We start from the raw sequence: 14,590 nt of genomic DNA on the forward strand, positions 1-14,590 counted from the left end.
ATGCTTTGAGCTGATGATGAATCAGTGACAGTGAGACTCTACCCATAATGCCTTGAGCTGATGATGAATCAGAACAGAGAGACTCTACCCATAATGCTTTGAGCTGATGACGAATCAGTGACAGTGAGACTCTACCCATAATGCTTTGAGCTGATGATGAATCAGAACAGAGAGACTCTACCCATAATGCTTTGAGCTGATGATGAATCAGAACAGAGAGACTCTACCCATAATGCTTTGAGCTGATGATGAATCAGTGACAGTGAGATTCTACCCATAATGCTTTGAGCTGATGATGAATCAGAACAGAGAGACTCTACCCATAATGCTTTGAGCTGATGATGAATCAGTGACAGTAAGACTCTACCCATAATGCTTTGAGCTGATGATGAATCAGAACAGAGAGACTCTACCCATAATGCTTTGAGCTGATGATGAATCAGAACAGAGAGACTCTACCCATAATGCTTTGAGCTGATGATGAATTAGAACAGAGAGACTCTACTCATAATGCTTTGAGCTGATGATGAATCAGTGACAGTGAGATTCTACCCATAATGCTTTGAGCTGATGATGAATCAGTGACAGTGAGACTCTACCCATAATGCTTTGAGCTGATGATGAATCAGTGACAGTGAGACTCTACCCATAATGCTTTGAGCTGATGATGAATCAGTGACAGTGAGACTCTACCCATAATGCTTTGAGCTGACGATTAATCAGAACAGAGACTCTACCCATAATGCTTTGAGCTGATGATGAATCAGTGACAGTGAGACTCTACCCATAATGCTTTGAGCTGATGATGAATCAGTGACAGTGAGACTCTACCCATAATGCTTTGAGCTGATGATGAATCAGTGACAGTGAGACTCTACCCATAATGCTTTGAGCTGATGATGAATCAGTGACAGTGAGACTCTACCCATAATGCTTTGAGCTGATGATGAATCAGTGACAGTGAGACTCTACCCATAATGCTTTGAGCTGACGATTAATCAGAACAGAGACTCTACCCATAATGCTTTGAGCTGATGATGAATCAGTGACAGTGAGATTCTACCCATAATGCTTTGAGCTGATGATGAATCAGTGACAGTGAGACTCTACCCATAATGCTTTGAGCTGATGATTAATCAGTGACAGTGAGACTCTACCTATAATGCTTTGAGCTGATGATGAATCAGTGACAGTGAGACTCTACCCATAATGCTTTGAGCTGATGATGAATCAGTGACAGAGAGACTCTACCCATAATGCTTTGAGCTGATGATGAATCAGAACAGAGAGACTCTAGCCATAATGCTTTGAGCTGATGATGAATCAGAACAGAGACTCTACCCATAATGCTTTGAGCTGATGATGAATCAGAACAGAGAGACTCTACCCATAATGCTTTGAGCTGATGATGAATCAGAACAGAGACTCTACCCATAATGCTTTGAGCTGATGATGAATCAGTGACAGTGAGGCTGCGTCCAAAATCGCATACTTCCCTACTATATAGTATGCGAAAAACAGTATGCGAGGCGAGTAGTATGTCCGAATTCATAGTATTCGAAAAACAGTAGGCGAGAAGTACCCGGATGACCTACTGCTTCCGCCCGAATTCTGTAGTAGGCATTCGATGGACGCTGCGCTATCCCGTGATGCCACAGGAGAGAATTCTTCATATTCAAAAATGGCGGAAAGCGGCGATATGCAGCTCATTCAAGTCCTTAAGTACCTCAGGAAAAAACTGTGTTTATTGTGATTAAATTGCACTTGTTTAACATTATGTAAGTAAACGGCTGACTTATTGAAAGTTTAAACAATGTAATGAGAAGATTAAGAGTTGGCTGTAAAAAGATGTTTACTCATTATTATTACTGACAGCACATCAAGCTAACGAACAGGTCGAGATAACGTTACATCCGCTTGTTAACACTTTTATTTAATGGAGACGTTCGTTGTTAAGCAGTTTAATGAGATTAGAAAACTTAACGGACAGCAACATTCAGGCGCCAGTAGTTTATAGGGCTCACAGTTTGAATTTTTTTTAGAATATGTAACGTATATCATTGTATTCATTTGTATATATTGTATATAATATTTAGACTATGATGTGTATTTCTCTCGCCCTCTCTGTCTATCTACACATTATTTATTTATATATAATGTATTCAAGTTTGTTTATTGATTCATGTCTTTTTCTCGTGTATTTTTATATGCATTCATCTTTAACAATAAATTACTTAATTTCGTTGCTTCAAATCAGCCTCTGTCGTGATATTCACAGATGTATTTTTATTCTGAGGTAAAAATTTCCTAGCTAAATAGGTGATTATACTTTGACACATTTAAATTTTCGCGCTGTTGTGACGACGCATGACAAGTGATAACATTAACATGGTTGATGTAGTACGTCCGAATTCCATTCATACTACCCATATTCATACTATATAGAACGTACTGTTTTAACGGTCGGGAAGTATGTTCAAATTCAAATGTAGTACCTACTCATGTAGTATGCGATTTCGGACGCTGCCTGAGACTCTACCCATAATGCTTTGAGCTGATGATGAATCAGTGACAGTGAGACTCTACCCATAATGCTTTGAGCTGATGATGAATCAGTGACAGTGAGACTATACCCATAATGCTTTGAGCTGATGATGAATCAGTGACAGTGAGATTCTACCCATAATGCTTTGAGATGATGATGAATCAGAACAGAGACTCTACCCACAATGCTTTGAGCTGATGATGAATCAGAACAGAGACTACCCATAATGCTTTGAGCTGATGATGAATCAGTGACAGTGAGATTCTACCCATAATGCTTTGAGCTGATGATGAATCAGTGACAGTGAGACTCTACCCATAATGCTTTGAGCTGATGATGAATCAGTGACAGTGAGACTCTACCCATAATGCTTTGAGCTGATGATGAAACAGTGACAGAGACTCTACCCATAATGCTTTGAGCTGATGATGAATGAGTGACAGTGAGACTCTACCCATAATGCTTTGAGCTGATGATGAATCAGAACAGAGACTCTACCCATAATGCTTTGAGCTGATGATGAATCAGTGACAGTGAGATTCTACCCATAATGCTTTGAGCTGATGATGAATCAGTGACAGTGAGACTATACCCATAATGCTTTGAGCTGATGATGAATCAGTGACAGTGAGACTCTACCCATAATGCTTTGAGCTGATGATGAATCAGTGACAGTGAGATTCTACCCATAATGCTTTGAGCTGATGATGAATCAGTGACAGTGAGATTCTACCCATAATGCTTTGAGCTGATGATGAATCAGTGACAGTGAGACTCTACCCATAATGCTTTGAGCTGATGATGAATCAGTGACAGTGAGACTCTACCCATAATGCTTTGAGCTGATGATGAATCAGTGACAGAGAGACACTACCCATAATGCTTTGAGCTGATGATGAATGAGTGACAGTGAGACTCTACCCATAATGCTTTGAGCTGATGATGAATCAGAACAGAGAGACTCTACCCATAATGCTTTGAGCTGATGATGAATCAGTGACAGTGAGACTCTACCCATAATGCTTTGAGCTGATGATGAATCAGTGACAGTGAGACTATACCCATAATGCTTTGAGCTGATGATGAATCAGTGACAGTGAGATTCTACCCATAATGCTTTGAGATGATGATGAATCAGAACAGAGACTCTACCCACAATGCTTTGAGCTGATGATGAATCAGAACAGAGACTCTACCCATAATGCTTTGAGCTGATGATGAATCAGTGACAGTGAGATTCTACCCATAATGCTTTGAGCTGATGATGAATCAGTGACAGTGAGACTCTACCCATAATGCTTTGAGCTGATGATGAATCAGTGACAGTGAGACTCTACCCATAATGCTTTGAGCTGATGATGAATCAGTGACAGTGAGACTCTACCCATAATGCTTTGAGCTGATGATGAATCAGTGACAGTGAGACTCTACCCATAATGCTTTGAGCTGATGATGAATCAGTGACAGTTAGACTCTACCCATAATGCTTTGAGCTGATGATGAATCAGAACAGAGAGACTCTACCCATAATGCTTTGAGCTGATGACGAATCAGTGACAGTGAGACTCTACCCATAATGCTTTGAGCTGATGATGAATCAGAACAGAGAGACTCTACCCATAATGCTTTGAGCTGATGATGAATCAGAACAGAGAGACTCTACCCATAATGCTTTGAGCTGATGATGAATCAGTGACAGTGAGATTCTACCCATAATGCTTTGAGCTGATGATGAATCAGAACAGAGAGACTCTACCCATAATGCTTTGAGCTGATGATGAATCAGTGACAGTAAGACTCTACCCATAATGCTTTGAGCTGATGATGAATCAGAACAGAGAGACTCTACCCATAATGCTTTGAGCTGATGATGAATCAGAACAGAGAGACTCTACCCATAATGCTTTGAGCTGATGATGAATTAGAACAGAGAGACTCTACTCATAATGCTTTGAGCTGATGATGAATCAGTGACAGTGAGATTCTACCCATAATGCTTTGAGCTGATGATGAATCAGTGACAGTGAGACTCTACCCATAATGCTTTGAGCTGATGATGAATCAGTGACAGTGAGACTCTACCCATAATGCTTTGAGCTGACGATTAATCAGAACAGAGACTCTACCCATAATGCTTTGAGCTCATGATGAATCAGTGACAGTGAGACTCTACCCATAATGCTTTGAGCTGATGATGAATCAGTGACAGTGAGACTCTACCCATAATGCTTTGAGCTGATGATGAATCAGTGACAGTGAGACTCTACCCATAATGCTTTGAGCTGATGATGAATCAGTGACAGTGAGATTCTACCCATAATGCTTTGAGCTGATGATGAATCAGTGACAGTGAGACTCTACCCATAATGCTTTGAGCTGATGATTAATCAGTGACAGTGAGACTCTACCTATAATGCTTTGAGCTGATGATGAATCAGAACAGAGAGACTCTAGCCATAATGCTTTGAGCTGATGATGAATCAGTGACAGAGAGACTCTACCCATAATGCTTTGAGCTGATGATGAATCAGAACAGAGAGACTCTACCCATAATGCTTTGAGCTGATGATGAATCAGAACAGAGACTCTACCCATAATGCTTTGAGCTGATGATGAATCAGTGACAGTGAGGCTGCGTCCAAAATCGCATACTTCCCTACTATATAGTATGCGAAAAACAGTATGCGAGGCGAGTAGTATGTCCGAATTCATAGTATTCGAAAAACAGTAGGCGAGAAGTACCCGGATGACCTACTGCTTCCGCCCGAATTCTGTAGTAGGCATTCGATGGACGCTGCGCTATCCCGTGATGCCACAGGAGAGAATTCTTCATATTCAAAAATGGCGGAAAGCGGCGATATGCAGCTCATTCAAGTCCTTAAGTACCTCAGGAAAAAACTGTGTTTATTGTGATTAAATTGCACTTGTTTAACATTATGTAAGTAAACGGCTGACTTATTGAAAGTTTAAACAATGTAATGAGAAGATTAAGAGTTGGCTGTAAAAAGATGTTTACTCATTATTATTACTGACAGCACATCAAGCTAACGAACAGGTCGAGATAACGTTACATCCGCTTGTTAACACTTTTATTTAATGGAGACGTTCGTTGTTAAGCAGTTTAATGAGATTAGAAAACTTAACGGACAGCAACATTCAGGCGCCAGTAGTTTATAGGGCTCACAGTTTGAATTTTTTTAGAATATGTAACGTATATCATTGTATTCATTTGTATATATTGTATATAATATTTAGACTATGATGTGTATTTCTCTCGCCCTCTCTGTCTATCTACACATTATTTATTTATATATAATGTATTCAAGTTTGTTTATTGATTCATGTCTTTTTCTCGTGTATTTTTATATGCATTCATTTTTAACAATAAATTACTTAATTTCGTTGCTTCAAATCAGCCTCTGTCGTGATATTCACAGATGTATTTTTATTCTGAGGTAAAAATTTCCTAGCTAAATAGGTGATTATACTTTGACACATTTAAATTTTCGCGCTGTTGTGACGACGCATGACAAGTGACAACATTAACATGGCGGATGTAGTACGTCCGAATTCCATTCATACTACCCATATTCATACTATATAGAACGTACTGTTTTAACGGTCGGGAAGTATGTTCAAATTCAAATGTAGTACCTACTCATGTAGTATGCGATTTCGGACGCTGCCTGAGACTCTACCCATAATGCTTTGAGCTGATGATGAATCAGTGACAGTGAGACTCTACCCATAATGCTTTGAGCTGATGATGAATCAGTGACAGTGAGACTATACCCATAATGCTTTGAGCTGATGATGAATCAGTGACAGTGAGATTCTACCCATAATGCTTTGAGATGATGATGAATCAGAACAGAGACTCTACCCACAATGCTTTGAGCTGATGATGAATCAGAACAGAGACTCTACCCATAATGCTTTGAGCTGATGATGAATCAGTGACAGTGAGATTCTACCCATAATGCTTTGAGCTGATGATGAATCAGTGACAGTGAGACTCTACCCATAATGCTTTGAGCTGATGATGAATCAGTGACAGTGAGACTCTACCCATAATGCTTTGAGCTGATGATGAAACAGTGACAGAGACTCTACCCATAATGCTTTGAGCTGATGATGAATGAGTGACAGTGAGACTCTACCCATAATGCTTTGAGCTGATGATGAATCAGAACAGAGACTCTACCCATAATGCTTTGAGCTGATGATGAATCAGTGACAGTGAGATTCTACCCATAATGCTTTGAGCTGATGATGAATCAGTGACAGTGAGACTATACCCATAATGCTTTGAGCTGATGATGAATCAGTGACAGTGAGACTCTACCCATAATGCTTTGAGCTGATGATGAATCAGTGACAGTGAGATTCTACCCATAATGCTTTGAGCTGATGATGAATCAGTGACAGTGAGATTCTACCCATAATGCTTTGAGCTGATGATGAATCAGTGACAGTGAGACTCTACCCATAATGCTTTGAGCTGATGATGAATCAGTGACAGTGAGACTCTACCCATAATGCTTTGAGCTGATGATGAATCAGTGACAGAGAGACACTACCCATAATGCTTTGAGCTGATGATGAATGAGTGACAGTGAGACTCTACCCATAATGCTTTGAGCTGATGATGAATCAGAACAGAGAGACTCTACCCATAATGCTTTGAGCTGATGATGAATCAGTGACAGTGAGACTCTACCCATAATGCTTTGAGCTGATGATGAATCAGTGACAGTGAGACTATACCCATAATGCTTTGAGCTGATGATGAATCAGTGACAGTGAGATTCTACCCATAATGCTTTGAGATGATGATGAATCAGAACAGAGACTCTACCCACAATGCTTTGAGCTGATGATGAATCAGAACAGAGACTCTACCCATAATGCTTTGAGCTGATGATGAATCAGTGACAGTGAGATTCTACCCATAATGCTTTGAGCTGATGATGAATCAGTGACAGTGAGACTCTACCCATAATGCTTTGAGCTGATGATGAATCAGTGACAGTGAGACTCTACCCATAATGCTTTGAGCTGATGATGAATCAGTGACAGTGAGACTCTACCCATAATGCTTTGAGCTGATGATGAATCAGTGACAGTGAGACTCTACCCATAATGCTTTGAGCTGATGATGAATCAGTGACAGTGAGACTCTACCCATAATGCTTTGAGCTGATGATGAATCAGAACAGAGAGACTCTACCCATAATGCTTTGAGCTGATGACGAATCAGTGACAGTGAGACTCTACCCATAATGCTTTGAGCTGATGATGAATCAGAACAGAGAGACTCTACCCATAATGCTTTGAGCTGATGATGAATCAGAACAGAGAGACTCTACCCATAATGCTTTGAGCTGATGATGAATCAGTGACAGTGAGATTCTACCCATAATGCTTTGAGCTGATGATGAATCAGAACAGAGAGACTCTACCCATAATGCTTTGAGCTGATGATGAATCAGTGACAGTGAGATTCTACCCATAATGCTTTGAGCTGATGATGAATCAGTGACAGTGAGATTCTACCCATAATGCTTTGAGCTGATGATGAATCAGTGACAGTGAGACTCTACCCATAATGCTTTGAGCTGATGATGAATCAGTGACAGTGAGACTCTACCCATAATGCTTTGAGCTGACGATTAATCAGAACAGAGACTCTACCCATAATGCTTTGAGCTGATGATGAATCAGTGACAGTGAGATTCTACCCATAATGCTTTGAGCTGATGATGAATCAGTGACAGTGAGACTCTACCCATAATGCTTTGAGCTGATGATTAATCAGTGACAGTGAGACTCTACCTATAATGCTTTGAGCTGATGATGAATCAGTGACAGAGAGACTCTACCCATAATGCTTTGAGCTGATGATAAATCAGAACAGAGAGACTCTAGCCATAATGCTTTGAGCTGATGATGAATCAGAACAGAGACTCTACCCATAATGCTTTGAGCTGATGATGAATCAGAACAGAGAGACTCTACCCATAATGCTTTGAGCTGATGATGAATCAGAACAGAGACTCTACCCATAATGCTTTGAGCTGATGATGAATCAGTGACAGTGAGGCTGCGTCCAAAATCGCATACTTCCCTACTATATAGTATGCGAAAAACAGTATGCGAGGCGAGTAGTATGTCCGAATTCATAGTATTCGAAAAACAGTAGGCGAGAAGTACCCGGATGACCTACTGCTTCCGCCCGAATTCTGTAGTAGGCATTCGATGGACGCTGCGCTATCCCGTGATGCCACAGGAGAGAATTCTTCATATTCAAAAATGGCGGAAAGCGGCGATATGCAGCTCATTCAAGTCCTTAAGTACCTCAGGAAAAAACTGTGTTTATTGTGATTAAATTGCACTTGTTTAACATTATGTAAGTAAACGGCTGACTTATTGAAAGTTTAAACAATGTAATGAGAAAATTAAGAGTTGGCTGTAAAAAGATGTTTACTCATTATTATTACTGACAGCACATCAAGCTAACGAACAGGTCGAGATAACGTTACATCCGCTTGTTAACACTTTTATTTAATGGAGACGTTCGTTGTTAAGCAGTTTAATGAGATTAGAAAACTTAACGGACAGCAACATTCAGGCGCCAGTAGTTTATAGGGCTCACAGTTTGAATTTTTTTTAGAATATGTAACGTATATCATTGTATTCATTTGTATATATTGTATATAATATTTAGACTATGATGTGTATTTCTCTCGCCCTCTCTGTCTATCTACACATTATTTATTTATATATAATGTATTCAAGTTTGTTTATTGATTCATGTCTTTTTCTCGTGTATTTTTATATGCATTCATTTTTAACAATAAATTACTTAATTTCGTTGCTTCAAATCAGCCTCTGTCGTGATATTCACAGATGTATTTTTATTCTGAGGTAAAAATTTCCTAGCTAAATAGGTGATTATACTTTGACACATTTAAATTTTCGCGCTGTTGTGACGACGCATGACAAGTGACAACATTAACATGGCGGATGTAGTACGTCCGAATTCCATTCATACTACCCATATTCATACTATATAGAACGTACTGTTTTAACGGTCGGGAAGTATGTTCAAATTCAAATGTAGTACCTACTCATGTAGTATGCGATTTCGGACGCTGCCTGAGACTCTACCCATAATGCTTTGAGCTGATGATGAATCAGTGACAGTGAGACTCTACCCATAATGCTTTGAGCTGATGATGAATCAGTGACAGTGAGACTATACCCATAATGCTTTGAGCTGATGATGAATCAGTGACAGTGAGATTCTACCCATAATGCTTTGAGATGATGATGAATCAGAACAGAGACTCTACCCACAATGCTTTGAGCTGATGATGAATCAGAACAGAGACTCTACCCATAATGCTTTGAGCTGATGATGAATCAGTGACAGTGAGATTCTACCCATAATGCTTTGAGCTGATGATGAATCAGTGACAGTGAGACTCTACCCATAATGCTTTGAGCTGATGATGAATCAGTGACAGTGAGACTCTACCCATAATGCTTTGAGCTGATGATGAAACAGTGACAGAGACTCTACCCATAATGCTTTGAGCTGATGATGAATGAGTGACAGTGAGACTCTACCCATAATGCTTTGAGCTGATGATGAATCAGAACAGAGACTCTACCCATAATGCTTTGAGCTGATGATGAATAAGTGACAGTGAGATTCTACCCATAATGCTTTGAGCTGATGATGAATCAGTGACAGTGAGATTCTACCCATAATGCTTTGAGCTGATGACGAATCAGTGACAGTGAGACTATACCCATAATGCTTTGAGCTGATGATGAATCAGTGACAGTGAGACTCTACCCATAATGCTTTGAGCTGATGATGAATCAGTGACAGTGAGATTCTACCCATAATGCTTTGAGCTGATGATGAATCAGTGACAGTGAGATTCTACCCATAATGCTTTGAGCTGATGATGAATCAGTGACAGTGAGACTCTACCCATAATGCTTTGAGCTGATGATGAATCAGTGACAGTGAGACTCTACCCATAATGCTTTGAGCTGATGATGAATCAGTGACAGAGAGACACTACCCATAATGCTTTGAGCTGATGATGAATGAGTGACAGTGAGACTCTACCCATAATGCTTTGAGCTGATGATGAATCAGAACAGAGAGACTCTACCCATAATGCTTTGAGCTGATGATGAATCAGTGACAGTGAGACTCTACCCATAATGCTTTGAGCTGATGATGAATCAGTGACAGTGAGACTATACCCATAATGCTTTGAGCTGATGATGAATCAGTGACAGTGAGATTCTACCCATAATGCTTTGAGATGATGATGAATCAGAACAGAGACTCTACCCACAATGCTTTGAGCTGATGATGAATCAGAACAGAGACTCTACCCATAATGCTTTGAGCTGATGATGAATCAGTGACAGTGAGATTCTACCCATAATGCTTTGAGCTGATGATGAATCAGTGACAGTGAGACTCTACCCATAATGCTTTGAGCTGATGATGAATCAGTGACAGTGAGACTCTACCCATAATGCTTTGAGCTGATGATGAATCAGTGACAGTGAGACTCTACCCATAATGCTTTGAGCTGATGATGAATCAGTGACAGTGAGACTCTACCCATAATGCTTTGAGCTGATGATGAATCAGTGACAGTGAGACTCTACCCATAATGCTTTGAGCTGATGATGAATCAGAACAGAGAGACTCTACCTATAATGCTTTGAGCTGATGACGAATCAGTGACAGTGAGACTCTACCCATAATGCTTTGAGCTGATGATGAATCAGAACAGAGAGACTCTACCCATAATGCTTTGAGCTGATGATGAATCAGAACAGAGAGACTCTACCCATAATGCTTTGAGCTGATGATGAATCAGTGACAGTGAGATTCTACCCATAATGCTTTGAGCTGATGATGAATCAGAACAGAGAGACTCTACCCATAATGCTTTGAGCTGATGATGAATCAGTGACAGTGAGATTCTACCCATAATGCTTTGAGCTGATGATGAATCAGTGACAGTGAGATTCTACCCATAATGCTTTGAGCTGATGATGAATCAGTGACAGTGAGACTCTACCCATAATGCTTTGAGCTGATGATGAATCAGTGACAGTGAGACTCTACCCATAATGCTTTGAGCTGATGATGAATCAGTGACAGAGAGACACTACCCATAATGCTTTGAGCTGATGATGAATGAGTGACAGTGAGACTCTACCCATAATGCTTTGAGCTGATGATGAATCAGAACAGACTCTACCCATAATGCTTTGAGCTGATGATGAATCAGTGACAGTGAGACTCTACCCATAATGCTTTGAGCTGATGATGAATCAGTGACAGTGAGACTATACCCATAATGCTTTGAGCTGATGATGAATCAGAACAGGCTCTACCCATAATGCTTTGAGCTGATGATGAATCAGTGACAGAGAGACTCTACCCATAATGCTTTGAGCTGATGATGAATCAGTGACAGTGAGACTCTACCCATAATGCTTTGAGCTGATGATGAATCAGTGACAGTGAGATTCTACCCATAATGCTTTGAGCTGATGATGAATCAGTGACAGTGAGATTCTACCCATAATGCTTTGAGCTGATGATGAATCAGTGACAGTGAGACTATACCCATAATGCTTTGAGCTGATGATGAATCAGAACAGAGAGACTCTACCCATAATGCTTTGAGATGATGATGAATCAGAACAGAGACTCTACCCACAATGCTTTGAGCTGATGATGAATCAGAACAGAGACTCTACCCATAATGCTTTGAGCTGATGATGAATCAGTGACAGTGAGATTCTACCCATAATGCTTTGAGCTGATGATGAATCAGTGACAGTGAGACTCTACCCATAATGCTTTGAGCTGATGATGAATCAGTGACAGTGAGACTCTACCCATAATGCTTTGAGCTGATGATGAAACAGTGACAGAGACTCTACCCATAATGCTTTGAGCTGATGATGAATGAGTGACAGTGAGACTCTACCCATAATGCTTTGAGCTGATGATGAATCAGAACAGAGACTCTACCCATAATGCTTTGAGCTGATGATGAATCAGTGACAGTGAGACTATACCCATAATGCTTTGAGCTGATGATGAATCAGTGACAGTGAGACTCTACCCATAATGCTTTGAGCTGATGATGAATCAGTGACAGTGAGATTCTACCCATAATGCTTTGAGCTGATGATGAATCAGTGACAGTGAGACTCTACCCATAATGTTTTGAGCTGATGATGAATCAGTGACAGTGAGACTCTACCCATAATGCTTTGAGCTGATGATGAATCAGTGACAGTGAGACTCTACCCATAATGCTTTGAGCTGATGATGAATCAGTGACAGTGAGACTCTACCCATAATGCTTTGAGCTGATGATGAATCAGTGACAGTGAGACTCTACCCATAATGCTTTGAGCTGATGATGAATCAGTGACAGTGAGACTCTACCCATAATGCTTTGAGCTGATGATGAATCAGTGACAGAGAGACACTACCCATAATGCTTTGAGCTGATGATGAATGAGTGACAGTGAGACTCTACCCATAATGCTTTGAGCTGATGATGAATCAGAACAGAGAGACTCTACCCATAATGCTTTGAGCTGATGATGAATCAGTGACAGTGAGATTCTACCCATAATGCTTTGAGCTGATGATGAATCAGTGACAGTGAGACTCTACCCATAATGCTTTGAGCTGATGATGAATCAGTGACAGTGAGATTCTACCCATAATGCTTTGAGCTGATGATGAATCAGTGACAGTGAGACTCTACCCATAATGCTTTGAGCTGATGATGAATCAGAACAGAGAGACTCTACCCATAATGCTTTGAGCTGATGATGAATCAGTTACAGTGAGATTCTACCCATAATGCTTTGAGCTGATGATGAATCAGTGACAGTGAGATTCTACCCATAATGCTTTGAGCTGATGATGAATCAGTGACAGTGAGACTCTACCCATAATGCTTTGAGCTGATGATGAATCAGTGACAGTGAGACTCTACCCATAATGCTTTGAGCTGATGATGAATCAGTGACAGTGAGACTCTACCCATAATGCTTTGAGCTGATGATGAATCAGTGACAGTGAGACTCTACCCATAATGCTTTGAGCTGATGATGAATCAGAACAGAGAGACTCTACCTATAATGCTTTGAGCTGATGACGAATCAGTGACAGTGAGACTCTACCCATAATGCTTTGAGCTGATGATGAATCAGAACAGAGAGACTCTACCCATAATGCTTTGAGCTGATGATGAATCAGAACAGAGAGACTCTACCCATAATGCTTTGAGCTGATGATGAATCAGTGACAGTGAGATTCTACCCATAATGCTTTGAGCTGATGATGAATCAGAACAGAGAGACTCTACCCATAATGCTTTGAGCTGATGATGAATCAGTGACAGTGAGATTCTACCCATAATGCTTTGAGCTGATGATGAATCAGTGACAGTGAGATTCTACCCATAATGCTTTGAGCTGATGATGAATCAGTGACAGTGAGACTCTACCCATAATGCTTTGAGCTGATGATGAATCAGTGACAGTGAGACTCTACCCATAATGCTTTGAGCTGATGATGAATCAGTGACAGAGAGACACTACCCATAATGCTTTGAGCTGATGATGAATGAGTGACAGTGAGACTCTACCCATAATGCTTTGAGCTGATGATGAATCAGAACAGACTCTACCCATAATGCTTTGAGCTGATGATGAATCAGTGACAGTGAGACTCTACCCATAATGCTTTGAGCTGATGATGAATCAGTGACAGTGAGACTATACCCATAATGCTTTGAGCTGATGATGAATCAGAACAGGCTCTACCCATAATGCTTTGAGCTGATGATGAATCAGTGACAGAGAGACTCTACCCATAATGCTTTGAGCTGATGATGAATCAGTGACAGTGAGACTCTACCCATAATGCTTTGAGCTGATGATGAATCAGTGACAGTGAGATTCTAC

Source organism: Chanodichthys erythropterus, chromosome 14 (genome assembly GCF_024489055.1).
Source record: "Chanodichthys erythropterus isolate Z2021 chromosome 14, ASM2448905v1, whole genome shotgun sequence".
NCBI classification, from domain to species: domain Eukaryota; kingdom Metazoa; phylum Chordata; class Actinopteri; order Cypriniformes; family Xenocyprididae; genus Chanodichthys; species Chanodichthys erythropterus.